At 39.0% G+C, this 17,587-nt stretch overlaps 1 protein-coding gene across 2 annotated transcripts in view; it reads left to right on the forward strand.

The window, feature by feature from the left end:
• Window positions 1–17,587, forward strand: part of LOC124156146 — a 132,394-nt gene that overhangs the window by 19,278 nt on the left and 95,529 nt on the right. For both annotated transcript variants that reach the window (XM_046530498.1, XM_046530499.1), the window contains exon 2: window positions 7,227–7,341. The gene's annotated coding sequence lies outside the window, so the exon portion shown is untranslated. The remainder of the gene's footprint in view (window positions 1–7,226; window positions 7,342–17,587) is intronic.

Genomic DNA, 17,587 nt, shown 5'->3' on the forward strand with positions numbered 1-17,587 from the left:
ACATCTGCACATACACTTTAGAATATTTATTAGGTTCGACAATCGACCAAGTGAGCGTCCAGGCGAGTGCCACGCGCCGAAAATATTCCGCTCCGTGTCGATCTGATTGGCCGTCGAGAGTGTGGGACGCGTCTCGTTGCTAGGGAAAACACGTGAAGGTTGAGGTCGCCCGAAGCATTCAGGAAGGGTAGCGGATTGAGGGCAAGGTGGCGCGGCATTTGGCCGATGCACACGGACAGATCATCACGCGAGGAACGACGCTGAATCAAGGGAGCACAAGCACCAGGGATGGCAAGTGAAACGAAACGAAAATGTTTCTTTTCCACCCAGAGGGAAACGAAAATACGAGGCCCAAGTTTAGTTTCGTTCTCGCACGAAATTAGGATCACCAACGCGTTTAGTTTCCTCTCGAGACGAAACTTAACTCCCAGGAATGAAACTAAATTAATCGAAACTCAGCTTCTTATAGTTAAGTTTCGATCCCAGAAGTTGAGTGGAGGGGGATAAAAGGAAATAGTTTCGACTCATTACGTGTGACATACTACGTGTAGAACGGTTGAAACATCGAGCATAAAAATCGAACGGCCAGTTTGTGTTCACCGTTCTCCTGTTTGTGGTAAAAATATGCGTGCCGCATGCATCTAATGGCGGTAGGCTGAACCTCTACTTCATTCAACCATACTTCGTACTCGATGTGTGAGTCGAAACTAAACTGTTCGAAGGTGAAGCACGTGCTCCCTCAGGTATGAAACATTATCTACGTTTCGTTTCATCCCCGAGTTTTATTTTATTTTCGACCCGAAGTAGTTTTGACTACGGTTTCGTTTCGACCCTGAGTGTAGCTGCCCGTTTCGTTCCTAAATTTCGCTCCTCGTAACGAAACTATAGAAATTTTACTGGTTTTGACTTTCGTTTAGTTTCGATTGCCATCCCTGAGCACAACATCTCGACGGAAAGCAAACACCTGCGACGAAAAGTAACACCAAAGATTGATCTTCTATTTTTGCATTCAAACTTCAATTCAAAAATTAAATAATAAAAAAAAAATAATGAAATAAACACTTGAAATTTATAATTTTTTCAAATTATTCTCCTGTAGTTATCGAATGTAAATGAAATATGAAGACTCAGGAGTGGTGAAATGGAATTTTTCCATATTTAAATAAACAATAAATTTATTACAACCTTGGTTTCAACGTAGTAATATCCCCTTGAAGATTTTGTAGCAATATTGAAGCCTGGGTCATAATAAATTTTACCATCGTGAAACATTGCTGGTTTAAATGTAATCTATCATCATTAACGTGATGATGATGTGGTGACATAGAATCCAACATTTGGTAATTGGAGTACGCATAAAAGTGCCATTAGTTGCTTCATAATTTAAGCGGGAGGGTTTCACGGGTTAAAATGCTCGTCACTGAAACGGGAGTTCAGGTCTAAGAGATGATTTAATTCTATACATTTTTTTTTCTCTCTTTGATGCTAACACCATAGTGATAGTGGTGGTGCAAATGGAATGCACTAGAAAATTAAATCATTTAGTTTCATCATTTTATCAAATTTTCCAGGAATATATCCATGAATCCTCCGGTTTCTCAACAAATTTAATTATATTTTTGCTGACTGCACTCTGAAATTAATGGAATTTGACTTCAGAGAGTAAAATGAATTAGATGAAATTGGCAATTCATTTAACGGTGATGGGAAATCCAATTTGATATGCATCTACGAATTTTAATTCGGTCACCGACTTCTAATCGATATTACATCATCTTTATTTATAAAAATTAATGACCGCAAGTACTCACGATGATTCGACTAAATAGAAAAGCTTCAATGGATATGGTCGGGCACATTTTCCGAGTCTCCAATATTCACGTCATTCAAAATAATAAAAAAATACCACGGCTTTTGCAATCGCCATTAAAAGGTCGTCCAATTCGCTAAAAACATTTATTTAGCAGGAGTACAAATAATCATATGAAACTAAATCTGCCGTGTGAGAAATTTGTCCGTTACTTCAATTTCGTGCTGAATAGGGTAGTTTCCTTCATCAAAGAAAACGAAAGGCATTGATTGCGATTCTTTACCAACCATTAGTTATTCGTAATATACAAATTATTTGGTTTTTAGAAATACCGGTTTAGACGAATGGCAATGGTAAATTTAATCCTCATTTGAAAAAGGCCAGATTGGCGCCCATGCGATTCCACTCCACGTGACGTCACAGGGACCTAGTTTCTATACGAGTAGATAGGAGTTTTACATCGTCTGAGGTAACCGATGCATGCATGAGGTACAGAGCTCAGGGAAACGTCTTAATAATCATCTATTAAAACTGGCTAAGGTCGGAAAGTTTTCTTCGTTTGATAAGGTATTAATAATCCTTATTTAAGCCAAGCGCTACCCGCAAGTAGGGTACTCTGCTATCTGCAAGCATCCTGCGTCGTATCAGCGCTGAAAGCCTCGCCTCAAGGTCACTTCACTTGCGCCAGCGGGAACCAGAACAACGTCACACGGGATTTACCCTGCATTCATACTTACCCGTCGCACTTTCGCGCGCTTGAACATGTTCACTTTTCATTTGATCGCGAAAAGTAGATATAGTCATTTAAAAATCTAAAAGCGTGAAATACGCACTCCAGGAGTAATAACCTTTTGATTTAGGCAATAAAAAAATAATAGGAAACCACCCTATTATTAGGGTCTCAGGGCAAGGAATTGCTTTCCCTACAATTCTCTCGTCTAACTCTTATTCCAGGGTGATTTCTACCCTTGCATATTTAACCAACCTTCGGGTTGAAACATCGTTCGGGTTGAAAGTCAGAGACTCATGGATTTTGAATATTCAAACGATTTTTTGGAAGATACAATTTTAACGCAAAAGAATTTATAGCTCGCGGTAGGGCAACGCATAAGGATAGACCACAAGGGTACCATATCTTTCTTTTCGGTCTATCCCACTATTACGTCTGCAGACTCCACCGCAAGGATTCTTAATGGATGTATGGGCTACAATATTTTTTATCAGCATGAAGCAATTAAGGTGATGAATGAGCCAAAAAAATGCCCTACTTCAAAACAGGAAATTTGCGAAATTACCATAACCTCTGCACTTTATTGTTGTTTCATACCTTATAGATTTGCATGAGTTTCTATGTTTTTAAAATATTTGGCTTGTCAAAAGTATTAAATACACGACCTTTGCGTTGTTTATTAATACCTGTTTGGCTGCGTGCCACACGTCGAAACACTCCGTATTCTCCCCGCCCCACGTGCTGTCGCGTTACGTGAAAAAGCGCGTGCTATCGCGGGGTATATATCTTTAAAATAATTTACAGTAGTGATAAATATAATTGCATTCAGTTCTTATCCATAATGATTCCATTAATCCATATTTTGCATTTTTTTAATGGCGGCATATCCTTATTTTAGAGGGCAATTACTTTACTAGTAAAAATCATCGATTCCGAAGTATAGATTAATTGGAATAAAAATATCGAATTTTTAGAAAATCCATTTCAAAACCCGAAATCGTAAATCGATTAATCAAAAATGGATTCTTGATTTTGATTTCCAATCTTTAGCTTTGACTAACACGGTTCGATCTAATCACGGCTGAGCTTAAAGCCACTGAGTGCGTCCACCGGGTTGCGGACCTTCCACTTCTAGTTAAAGAGGTTAACTGCGAGACAAATGATTTGATTCATCGAGTATGCAGTCAAAATATTACGATACGTATGGACAGAAAGCAACGGCAATATCAAGGGGTATCGGTCGATCCTTGGGTAGGGTAGTCCATTTAAATGATACCGAAACCTTTGAAGGTGTCGGGTCCTGAAGACAGGAGGACGCCAACTATTAGCTGAGCCTTTCATCACCCGGTGTAGAGGGCAGCAGCTCTTCTTCATAAGTCTCTCTCATTTTGTCACCAATGTCGAACCTGGAAATACGGTGCCTTTCTGTAGGATGATGTTCTCTGCGCCACAATGAAAGATGTGAATGAAAGATGCTCTTAATGGCTCGAGTGATCTAAGTCAACGTGTAGCCTCGGAGTTTCCAGCGGCTGCTAAATTCGTGTATAAGATTTTTAACGTAATCCGTTCACTATTCGTAGTTTTTGACGATTTCTGCCGCTTCCTTACGTATTTTATTTACTTCCGTGATTAAATATTTTTGCGTCGTTATTGGAGGTACAGCGCAGGCTCAGTATTTGTCTCGTTTTATCTATTCGGGGGACGGATTAAATCAGATAATTTTTTTTGTCACCAGTGTGACTTGAACCTAAGCCTCCAGGACAGTTATCCTGTGCTTTAGACCGACGCATTTACCGCGTGCTGATAATGAGCAAATACTGTGCAATATCATCAATACCATCCCACGAGATGCGGGTAATTCTCAATAAAAGCCTCCGCAATGCGACACTGTGCTTATGTGATTGGTAATGCACCGATAAGGATTCCTATTGCATAGAGGGATGCGACCTTTAAAAAAAAAAAGAAGACTGACGAAGGCGCACGCTAAGATTATTCCCGCGCCAAGGCGACCGCGAAACTTCGTCTGCGACCCTGGCGACGCCTAGCGAGTACGAGTTTAAACTCTTCTCTCCAACTCAAGCTCGCTCTGGGGTTCCAACTCTTCGCAAGGTGAAATATCCTCCCCTACCATATCGTGAGAGAATAGGAGCAAGGGCTCGACCGGGAGTCGATCCAAGGTGCATCTACTCTTCGATCCGCCAAACAGTCCGAAATAGAATCCGCGAGCAAGGTTCTGTCGAAATGTGAGCACGGGGAAATACTATCGATTTCAAGTGCGGAAGGTGAAATGGGTTGTGACGGAGGAAGCGGATGTAAGCTCACTGGAGCAGAGGCTTGGCGGGATACGGCCTTATACGGGATAAAAGGCGGAAATAGGATGGCACATGATATAATCCGGGAAGGTCAAGAGGAGAGATATTATAATCCTGGTCAAATAGCTTCGGGATTGGGATTATGACCTATTGCGGGTGATGTGGGGGGTACCATTGTGAAAGCTTGTAGGTGAAATAAGGGATGATAGTGAGTAATGTATTTATTTATCCGTGGACTAAACATAACAAGAATGTTTTACATTTCAAATAAAAAAGGTTAATTAGGGATACCTATTATACATAGCCTAAATAGGGATACCTCAAGACAAATTACAATGCGAATTCCAAAACTAAGTTAAAAAAGACCAGATAGGATAGATACATGAATAAATTAATGAGAAGACGAAACTTTGTCGTTTAATCTCAACCTGCCGTGCAAACAAAATACCTATATTGAGATATGAACGTTGTATGAACATAAAACTTTATCTGGAGTTTCTTCACTAAGTAACATTATTTTTATTCTTTTACCAAAAATAAAAAAAGATGATAAACTATTTTAACATCTTAAAAATATAGGGACTAATTTTGGTGCTATGCATAGAAAAATGAGCGTTTGAGCGGGGTCAAATTTGGATTGGCAAAATATACCTTTTTGTAGATCTTAAGTTATATACATCGGTTTTTGGTTATTCTTCAGCTTTATTACCACTTCTGACGTAGAAAAATTTCAATACTCCGTAAATATAAAGATGACGAATAGGGAGCAACTGTAAATCAACAAATATGGGCAAGGATGGTTCAAATTGACATTTTCTGACAATTAGTCTCACTATTGCTTTTTGAAGAATCAGCATCCGATTGAGCGTATTTTAAACTCTTTTCTAAGGTCGGACCCATTACAAATTTGTGTGATAATGTCTTTTGGTCACCCCCCCATAAATTTTGGAAACGTTTAAAATATGGTAGTCTTCAAGGTTCCTCTTCATTAAAAGTTTTCCTTTCACCCAGTTTAACAGACTGTTTAAAAATTATTGATGAATATCTATTTGTTTACGTATATGAAGCCTCAGATGTTTTATCGCTAAAATGTATTGCATACCACCAAGGCGCCGCTGAAAGTGGTAAATCCCTTCCTACAAAAACAAAATATTTTATCTCCTCGTTTTGATAGTAATACTGGCGGCGGATAATGAAGATCAAATGGGTGTTTAGGGTGATACGAGGATTCATAAATCGTAGGAGAACGAGGAGAAATGTGAATCAACGTACGCCAGAGAAGAACAAAGTGGAAAGACCGCGTTATGAGACAAATCAATTATGTAAGAAATAAAATGGCGGGAAAATATGGATGACAAGTCCCCCAAGGAAGGCCAAGATATAAGTACTCGGGATAAGTACGGAAAGACAAACTAGAGCAACAACAAGGGAATGAGGACCTTGATTGAGAAAGGGAGGAATAGAGGGTGCAAAACACAGATCTTAGGTTTCTAATGCTATGAATGAATATGTAGGGATAACGAATCGACAAGATAATTTCTCATTGAATACTCGGATTCGGTATGCTTCGCAGATTGTGAATTGCTTTCGATTGTCCAAAACACGTCATACCTCACATGTATAAAGGCCCTCCTCGCAGCCCATAAGATATTTGAAATAACACAGACAATAGATAATATATCTCGATGAATATGCCGCACATATTAAGCAGCTAGTGAGTTCCTCAGTCTCATCAAATTATACGGGTAACAGGAGTTTGGTGAGCACGCATCCCCCAGATGGGTTGGTTGAGGGGCATGGGCTGCTCTTTCGAGCTCTCCTATTGTTAAGCTCGGAATTGCTGGATACGAAAGAACATGAAGGGCCTGCCCAAGTCTCTCAAGTTGATTTTCAGCCAAAAACCTTGGGATGCGGACTCACCAAATTCCTTTTTTGGATATTTTCAGACCCAAAATCCCGTAGAAAGCCAAAGTATCTCGGATTACTCAAGTATACTTTATGTCTGATGATACTGCGGTCGAGCGTATCAAGTCGGCGTCGAATTATTTTCGACGCTGTGAAGACTTTGTCATTTTTCTGATTCTGATGTGCTTACAAACGGAGAGGTGAACTATACTAAGGCAGTATGGCGTGCAAGAATAAGGCTTTTGGACATGCTCTGATTAAAGGGCGACAGTGAAAAAATCAGTCTTGAAAAGTTGACTTCATTCTGAATTTAAGGGAAACGCTACAAATGCGATACATACATTTGTAGCGTTTTCCCCTTAGTCAAAAATTTGCAGCAATACCAAAAAGTATATAAATTTCGTTGTGAAAAAGAGGAGTCCCAAAAATAAAATATTGTGACTAATTATTGTTGATTTTGTTTCCTCAGGAAAAGTCACCGGTATGACAGCTGAACGGGACAATCATCCTAATTGAGCCAGGCGAAGAACTTCAAGTGGCTGTTCTCTGTTTGTCCGAGTCAAGTCGATAACTGGCAATGGAAGGTATGTAATACTTATTGTTAGTGCATTAGGTTTTAAGAACGAAAGAGCTACTAAGTGATACCATAGTTAATCATTTATTACATTGAAAATCGCGTCCTCACCCACGTTTTTTTAACACTGCCAACTAATGGTGAAACCAAAATTGTATTACTGCAGTGAAACGGATTGTTGAATTAATTATCATTATCTTTTTAAACATAGGGGAGCATTACATAAAAGAGAAAAATGTCTCTACGAGAAAGTGTTGGTAAATTTTTGGCTTCTTTTTATTACAAAAAGTTACCTTGGGCAAACATTTAAATATTATTTAATTTTAAAATTTATTAAAAAAATAAAGATTACGGTAGTCCGCAGTTACTCCCGTCTTAAAAAGGGACTGAATTTAAGAAAATTTTTTCGAAAATTCCATCAATGATAATTTCGGAAAGATAACGGAGATATTATTGAGATTAAAATTCCTCAAAATATATTGTCAACTGTTAGCAAGGTACGAGAGTGCACACTTGACTTATTGCCTATCTATAAGCTGCTGAAGGTTAATCGCAACAACATAAAAATAAACACAGAACGTCAAAAGTAAGCGAAGTTATCTCTATATTTACAATCGTAAGTGACATTTTTTTTCGGGTAATTTATTTTGTTTCGTTGTTCATTGCTTGATACACCTCTTCCGGATATCCTTCACACATACCCTTGGCTAATCATACAGTAAATAGTTTGTTCGGCATATGCTTCTCTTAGAGTTAAAATTAAAGTGGCTGGCAACATGCAAAATCTCGTCCCTCTGAAGTCACCTAAAATTCACAAGAGAGAGGGAAGCCATTGTGTGGAGACACTCAATCAGGCAGGGAATCTACGCTTTAACCTCCTTATGGCAAGGTGACAGAATCATACTCCAGTAATTGCGACGGAACTTGACTTGTGGTGAAAAAGAATGCTTTGTTTTGGTCGCGCTAGAATGGGTACACGCTAATTAACCGCGGATTATCTGATAATGGCCACGATGTTACCTATGTTAGCAGGGAAGGCAGAAAGATAATATAATACGTGTTTCGCGAGAGAGGCAGAGGTTGGGATACTTTTGCCAACAAAAACTCACTAGATACAAAAAAGCTATCCGATCAGGGAAAAACAGCAGTTGAGAACATTAAGCTATTATAGCCTAACCGCAAAATAATTATCTGTTACATCCACTCGTAAAGGAACGCTTCCATTTTTTCAAACCGAGAATACCAACAAGCAGAGGTGAGGATAATGTGTTCGTGTGATATTATTTTTTCCTAAATGAAAAAAATTCACATTTATATAATTCGGTTACTTTCGAAATTCCATTAATTTCATTTAATTGACTTTGGTCGAGTGTTGTTCAATCACCTGGGTAACGACCTGAAACATAGCGTTGTCGTAAAGAAAAACTGTGGAAAAACTGTGAATTTGACCTCAAATTAATATCACAACTATTGGCTAACGATTTTTAACATAAATGCCTTCTCAGACCGCTTTTATCTATGTACTGAAACAGAGACTACGAACATTCCGAGCATTTTTGCTAAAGCAGGAATATATATTATACCTAAGGTAAGAAAATCATGGGCATTTGGACCTGAACATTAATAAAGTTACAAAAACAAATTGCTGAACAATGCAACGTCATTGAAAACTGGGCATTAATGTCATTTTTTTAAATTTGTGAAACTGCAATGTCACCTCTACTCAATGGAAGATGATATCCGCTGACTACTCTGTCGCCGAAATTCTCTGAATTTAAAGAATAACTGCTGGAAACGGTTTTGTAATGCGTCACTAGCTACTCTAAAAGGGAAGGTACCCCAGTGTCACCACCATGTCGCGTGCAAAGTTCGCAATACACGGACATTTTAAGTGAAACCTTAATCGCTCAATCGCTCATTGGGCCTTACTTTTCGAGAGAGTAATTTATTTGATAATAAAAAAAAACCGATGCGGCTTTTACGATGAATATAAAAGTTACACTTTGCAGCTTTAACAAATGTAAATTTTAAAACCTAAAAATAATACAGAAATAAAGATTTAGGAGAAGATGACTTTTCGAAGCTGAGTCTTGAATGTTCCGATTGGCTTTGAGAGATCAAGTCTGTAAAAAAAGTGGTCCCTGGGAGAGAGAAGGACGGAATTTATAGGCAGTATAGCATAGGGTGGCGCACGAGTCCGCCGGCTACCTGTGTCAGTCCCATAGTTTTTATGGTCAGTCCTTTCCTCCCCCCAGCACTTGTGACTCGCGGACCGACTCAGGTAGGTCAGCAGTGGCGTAACCTTGGCGATGCTTCCAAAGCCTCAGAGAAATAAAAAAGATGTTAAAAAATATAGTCTTGATTTGTTATATAATAACTGCATCTACTTAAAGCTAAATTTTAAGTGCCAAAATGATGTAAAATGCATTTTCAGGCATGTTATTTTTCGATATATTTCCTGAAATCCCTGTTTCCTGAAGGTATAGCCCCGACTAAGGATATATGGAGCCCGGGTCGGTAATCGCATCAGCGACCTGTACCACGAAAGCGGGGATTCACCTAAGCGCTGACAACTCGAAGGACTCCCCGACCTGCTCGTACCCCTCGCGTATGACTCGCCGGCAAATGGTGGTTCCACTCAGCGGATAATTGGGGCGAACTAGTTCCCTCCGCGCAACAGCACTCCTTCCTGACCTTGCCCGTAATCTAGCCGACTTGATACGTGCGCTTGGCGAATCCGCAGTGTGAGACACTTGACCGCGCCGAGGGCAACGCGTTGAGACCCGCGCCCAACCAGGGTCGATACCCTATCTAGAAAAAAGTTTTCGCAGCAATTATAAACAATTCAATTTACGGTCACAGGAGACTGATATGTTACGATGTACTCCAGCACTTCAAGCGGAACGTTTTAAGGCTGTTCGTCGACTCTCCGCGCTTTTTGCTAAGTTAAGATTACATGATTATACGCTTCATTAGCAATAATTAGACAAAAACATATAATATCTACGCAACCAACCTTTCCATAAGTTTTAAACTCATATAACAAGGAATCACAAGGACAGTATGAGTGTCTGGGAGCACTTTAGAGTACTAGAATAGGACCTTGTACACACGTATGAGCGATACGTACCATGGGAAAAATAATTAAAGGTATTCCGGGTGATCACTTTCTCGTGGCCTCTACAGTAATTGAAGGTCTTAATGTCCTCCATGAAGTTATATATTTATTTTTTCAGAGGTAGGCGCCGACAACCATTGGAAACTCAACGGGTAAATATGAACAATAATAATGTAAATGGCTGCGCAATGACCAGAAGCAGAGGCCAAAATTTAACCCTCCAAATTCTACACTATATAGGAAATGGAAAAGAAAGTTTGGAAACAAAACTCATAAAAATTTAATGAAAATACCGATCTTTGTCCTTCTACATGAGTACTGAACTCATTAAAAATAAAATAACCGATCGAAATAAACATCGTCTGTATCAGCCAATCCGGACCATAAGGGATCACAAGATCTTCGATCAGAAACCGAAAATCGATATCGCTTATATTTATTCTGGTGTGAGATGCAGGGTAGTTACCTAAAAATTAGATAACTATCCTACAAAGGTGAACAGTTTAAGGCCGTTTTACACGGTACACGGAATTGCGCAATCTGACGTACGTGCGAAGGCGCAAACAAAATTGCGTCGTGTAAAGCGGTGAATTGCTAGAACACATGCGAGAATGCGTGGATGCGAGACGGCAAAATAGCCCCTGTTCTAATTTCGTTCATGCATTCGCTCGATTCCACGCCTTTTTAGAAATTAATGCAGCTCTAATCTGCGCAATTCCGTGCCACGTGTAAAACGGCCTTTAAAGATGTGACCGGAGAATCCGGCGCCAGTTATGTATGAAGCAAAATATAAGGGGCTAAATAACCGATTAAACGGACTAATTTTCGCGTTTCCCACCGGATGTGGTTCTGGGTAATAGGTACTGAAGTTTCGAAGGCTAAGTTTGCCATCGTATGCATGGAAAGAATTTGGAGCCAAATTCTTGTCGGTATTTCATTTATTCATTTAAACCACTCCAGGAGGGAAATCCAATGATTATTCCTTGAAACTATACGCCGGGAAAAACTCCAATTCCAATAATATTCAACGTTTTTCAAAATATGAAATTGATATTTATACACATTTACTGTACATAAAAGAGAAATTATCTGAGTCTTCTTCCACTTGAGGTGATATGAATGTAAACGGTGTCTACTGCACTTAACAGCGCTAATCGAAAATCATTCCAATCATCATTTTGTTTTCCGCAGGGTAAGGAAAAAATATCCCTCATTGAAACGCAGCACTCTAAAAATAGCCACTATTTAAGGAGCTAATTTTCGTCCTTCTCATCTCACGTTAAGCAAGAACACCGCCGTGACTGAGTCCCTTATATTGTGAGCGGAGGCAATGCACTCCTATATGAGTCACTAATGACAGTGAGTATTAAATTGGCCCAATCTAAAAAAGAACTTGACAAGATACAAGGTCGAGGATAAGTCCTTCACCTAACAGAAAATTTTCCTCTAACAAACCTTGACGAAGTGATAGGGACAGTATGTAATGAAACTAGACTTGATACAGATAATGCAATTCTGCAGTTTTCGGAGTTCGAGGACAATCCATAAATGACTCTTTAAATGAAGTAATGAATGGAAAAATTAATCAATATAGGCCGATAAAGAAGAGAAAGCATCATTTACGCGTAACGATTTTTTTTAAACCTTCAAATATTTCGGTGAAATGGAAAATTTACGTGGTCTCTATCATTAGGGCCACGTAGTATGACTTGTATAAAGAAACATTACAAATGTAAAATTGATGTGAAAGGAAATTCAACTCACCATTTCCTTATTTCGACGAGAAGCAAAGGTCGAGCGTCCTCCATCTCACGAAAGTGGGAAGTTCCTGAACAAATGCAAGACTAAGCGGCTATTTAGTGTTCGAGACATCATGTTAATACTTATTCCACCGGAGTTTTTACCTCAAGCGCTCCCAGAGTTCCCACAGATGTACGGTGAGGCCAGTCTGCGAAGAGCAAGTGGGATAAGAAAAAGATTAAAATCCAAAAATTTATATCCTGGTAACGTTCACTTTTTTACTAACGTTAATTCACTTATTAATGTAAGTGACTAGTCATTTCCCACAAAAAATCTAATTTAGAATAATATGATATCAATTAACCTCGCAGAACTTTATATTGGCCAGTAGTATATGGCACATATATAGCGATATGCTACCGTAGATGCGTTGCGAAAAGCATCTATTTGTTGGATTCCAGATAAGGATCGGTAGTTATGCAAAAATGACAAGGAGTCAATGGATTGAAATATTTTGTCTCGCACCGTGTGTGAGTCGAGATGAAATAATCATCTATCCAGTCTACTTTTAAGCCTCTTTTCCATGTTACGGTTCTTTCTGCGGCCAAAGACTCAGCCTCCTCAGAGAAAATACCATAAAAATATTTTACACGCATTTATGAATAAAATTCCGATCGAATGAGACCACAAGACCTCAAAAGTCAGACAGATTTAATTACATACTGCGACTGAATGACTGAGAATAAGTTTATATGGGTCAAAACCATTATTTGCTGCCAAATAATTTTTTTATATCGGCTGTTTCAAAAGAGATTATGCATTTGGTGATACATTCATAAGGCTTCCGACGAAATCTTGGACTTGAAAAATATAGGCAACCCGTTTCAATACCGTGTCCGCTTATCCATGGGAATGTCCCATGTTCTTCGCTCGATGCTAATTCACAACTGCGGTACCAATGACAAATTATCTACCAGTAATATGCGCAAAGCGCAGATAAGATACAGAATATCCGTTATTAAAAAATACACCAAATCCCAATAAAGCACTCTTCGGTGATATTTAATCTAAATTAAAAATTGGTTGAATTACACAAAAAAACTTTGAATTCAACTACGCTTCGTTGCTCGGTTTTATTATCGAGTACAGTAGGGGTTATATCGATGATAACTTCGCAATGTCAAAGCCATTCACATGATTCACACACTCAGTCATTTGAAATGATCCGTCCTTAAGATGACTGGTTCATCGTCATCTGGGTTGTTGCCAATAAATTTTTATGCAAGATTTCTACTATTCGAGTTTTTTCGAGACAAATTAAGTCTATTCTATTCAATCACTCCGGAAAATATCTGTCTATATTAGGCTTTTGAATGTTTCGCGCGGAAAAAGCAGAAAATATTCATAACTTGTAAATTAATAGCCTAATTTTCCGTTGTTTGAGGGATACCTCAATGCACGATGGTATTCATTGGATTTGTTTCTTTTTTGATATTTTTTCCTTTTAAATGCTTCAAATAGAACGCACGATTAACAAAAATGTTTTTTTTTCTCTCTTTCGTATGCTCAGGTATATTATATTACCTACCATTCTGTTTTTGTGGCACCAGTCTGCTGATTTTATCGCAACCTTAAAGTTAGCAACTTACATTAGTAATTTTAGTATTTGTCTGTATTCCACTTTTTAATGCTCGATATTAAATAATTTTACATGAAAAATATTGGAATAAATATTATTACCATTATATTTCCTCGCAGATACTGTGGACTACCGCATAAAATTAACTATCCTCGCAAGCAAAGCGGCCGGCAGCAAAGGCTTCCAAGTATAGGGAGGCTAGGGAAGGTCAAATCGTCTACGATGGCATCAACTATCGCTGTGTAGTGGTTTTATCAACGTCAACAGTACATTTTTCTTTCTTCGACATGTACTCAATACTCCTATCAACCCACGTCCACGAGAACTCGAAGGCGATAGCGAAGAGGGCGCTGATATAAACTCTGCCAGTAATCGGCGACTCATTACGTTCCACTTGTACCAAGCCCGCCTAGGAGCGAAACAAGAAAACATTTACGAAAAGACCGGATCGTGCCTAACTCATCGCGAGGTAACAATCCCTCGCGTGTTTCTAACGCTCATTACAAGAGAGCGCTCGCGATTGGATAATCAGGACGACTCGGGGGATGAGGGCTCCACTATCGCACGTCCGATTTCAGGTTGGGAAGGGCATTGGGGTGTGGACATTTCTGCGGTCACTCGGGACTGTGTCGCACCCAGACGACCAGCCATGTTTCCTTCCAATTTTTGTTTCTTCACGATCGCGACCCATATTGATACGAGGGTAGAAAATACACAAGAACGTACCCAGGATCAAAAATAAGGGGGGAGAGCAAGCATGGTTGTTCAAGTTGTAGGTAAGATTTAAGCATGGAAAAGGTGACTCAAATCAACATTTTAAGGAAACTGTAATAGCTCTTTATTGGTTTTTAAAATTATTTGCTAGAAAAAATATTATTTTCCTTAAAGACATTTGCGGCTTTTGCTTCTAGGGGTGCGAGGAGGGAGCATCTGCCCCCTCCTGCCCCTCGCTGGGTACGCCCATGAAAGCACATACATTGAATGAGCTGCTGTCCCAACATCATCAGCCCTGAGGATGTTGGGTAAGTCTCCCAGCGAAACGTCGACCAACAAAATGCAGGCTCTGACCTGGTTGGAAACCCGCGAGCAGTTCATTCAAATTATTCACCCGGAAAAGCTAAGATTCTTCAGGAACATATATATTTCATGGGATTCGTCAAGATTGCCCTTCCGTTTTGAATGATAGTTTAAAATAAAAATAAAACCTTAAATTATTAAATTTTACCCTCATCCGCTAATTATTTGGTCTAAAAAGTGTAGCCGTGGTCTACCTCTGGTTCTTTTCCCATCAACATGTCCCTCAAGGATTGTAAATAGGATCACCCCATGCCTCATTATATGCCAAATAAGTTGGACTCTTCTATTTACGGCCGATTTCAATATGAATCTTTTCGAGCTATTCGAAGCGTAATATCACTTGTACTAGTAGTTACGCCACTGGTATAAGTGAGGTTCAATGGCATTATAAGCTTTGCCCTTAACCTCATCAATAGTGTTTCAAGTAAAAAAATTCCATTTCCATTACAATTATTCAATACCAACCTGGCAGCGTCATCTTGTGACGTGGTATTCAAGGAACTTCCCTCAGATACCATCATCCAATGGCAACAAAAGGTTTCTGGAAAGAAAGTCTCGCCAGGTTCAACGTTGGCTGATGGGTCCATGTATGCTCTGACACCGTAATCCAGACCCCATAACAACACATAAACCGGTGATAATGCGCCCTCAGACGCTTCTTATCTCTTCTTGCTCAAATATCTTACGCCACGCCAATACGACGTTTACGGAAAGAAAATTTTCCGGGTGGGAATCTCCACCGTCAATATTTTAGCTTTCGCCAAGCTAATGGCCAGGAGACGACCTTTCTGAGAGGGAGTATATAGCATTTGCTAAAAATCATCACCAGCAGTCACCAATCCAAATATTGGTTTTAGTAAAGCTTTCCTTTCAATTACCCAATCAAATAACGTTCTCCAAGCAAGAGAGTTATTCAGCCTTATTCGAGCGGATTTATAACATAATCATAAGAATAAGTTACTAGAAATTTTCCACAAATACTTAAAAACTTTTCAAACATGAAGATAATACATAGTGTACTGAACCCGGTCGTGATAATGGAGTATTTGTGGAGAATGGCCGGTAAATTTTTATTTATTAATCTTTCCACTTTCCTTCACAATGGCAACGAGATGATCACGAATCAATTCTACTTCATTCTTCTTTGATCTTTACTTTCCTCCAGAATAATATAATTTTACCATGGGTGTTTTATTTTTAGACCAACACTTTAAAAACATCCTTATCTTCCACAGAAGCATAAGTCACACAAAAGTTAATTGCTAATGAGATATTGGGAGTACGAGATTAAGAAGGGCAATTGTTTTAATAAAGCTTATAGTTAGGCAATTAGTATCCCATTTTCATCTGGCTAATTTCACCAAACTACAGATAAAAATGATGAGAAACTATGAAAGTGCCACGAAATATTTTGATGCGTGGTGGAACTGTAACAATATAACTGTCAAAAAGGGAAGAAAAATATAGCTAAAGAGTTAAATGCCACAAGGATTTTTAAATGCAGCAATTTGTAAAATTTCCAGACAACTCTTTGAAGCAGATGATTAATATGTATACATACCACGGCAAAATGCGCGCCTACAGTAAAAACTGGATGCCGAGGCATCCAGGGTTATTATTTGAATCGCTAACTGCAAAAAAGACATCATGTCCAAGTAAGACGATTTTTCTTTTTTCTTCTTTAAGTTGTAGCTAGATGCGAGACTCAACGTTTCCTACAAAAAGGAAACATGTTATGGAAATATATGCTCGGTGTTAATAGCATGACATGTTTCCATTTATTATGAAAACGTTTATTCTTGCACCTAGCAACAACTTAAATAAAAAAAGATAAATCGTCCGAATTAGACATGATGCCTTTCTGCAGTTAGCGATTATTTGCGGCGTGGAGGCCGCAAATAATCGCTAATAAATAGTAAATAAAAAAATTGGGGGATGTATCCCCCCCCCCAAAGCTTCAGAGAAATGAAAAAATTATTTCAAAATATTGCCTGGAATTTCTATATAATAACTGTATTTGCTTGAAGCTAAATTTTAAGTGCCAACATGAGGTAAAATTCATTTTCAGGCATGCTATTTATCAAAAAATGAACTTTCCGTTTCCTGGGGGGAGTAGCCCCACTAACCCCCTAAATTCCCTCCCAAAGCCCCCTCATCCATCCCCAAAGCATATTCCTTGTTACGCCACTGATCACAAGCGTTTAGAAAATGAGTTCCATGAATCGAGAAACGCAAGACTAACAAGATGAAATATCGAGTATAAATCCTTGTAATTGGCATACTTTGGGAGATTCATGATCTCATTTTGAGCAGTCTCGCCGTCGGCGTCGCGTCGTGAACTGATTTTGCACACATCTTTTCCCCCTTCATTGCATCCAGATGGCCTTGCATTCGCATGCATAAAATTCCATCACCGCTTCGACTTGAACCCGGGTACGTAGTTAGAGGAACCAGTCCTACCGCCATCAATATTCCTTCAATACCAACACCACAAAACCACAAATCCTTTCCACATACATCTCTCTCTGGTGCAGCATTAACAGGTTTCCCGATGAATGAGAAGCGCATTTTATTAAAAATTATAACTCTGATGTATACTTAGGAGATTTAATTCAACACTTTAAATAGGTATAGGAGGCTGGGAAGAGGAGGCAATTGATCATGGACGGGTCTTGCCTGGGA

The sequence above is a fragment of the Ischnura elegans genome, chromosome 3 (genome assembly GCF_921293095.1).
Source record: "Ischnura elegans chromosome 3, ioIscEleg1.1, whole genome shotgun sequence".
Taxonomy (NCBI): domain Eukaryota; kingdom Metazoa; phylum Arthropoda; class Insecta; order Odonata; family Coenagrionidae; genus Ischnura; species Ischnura elegans.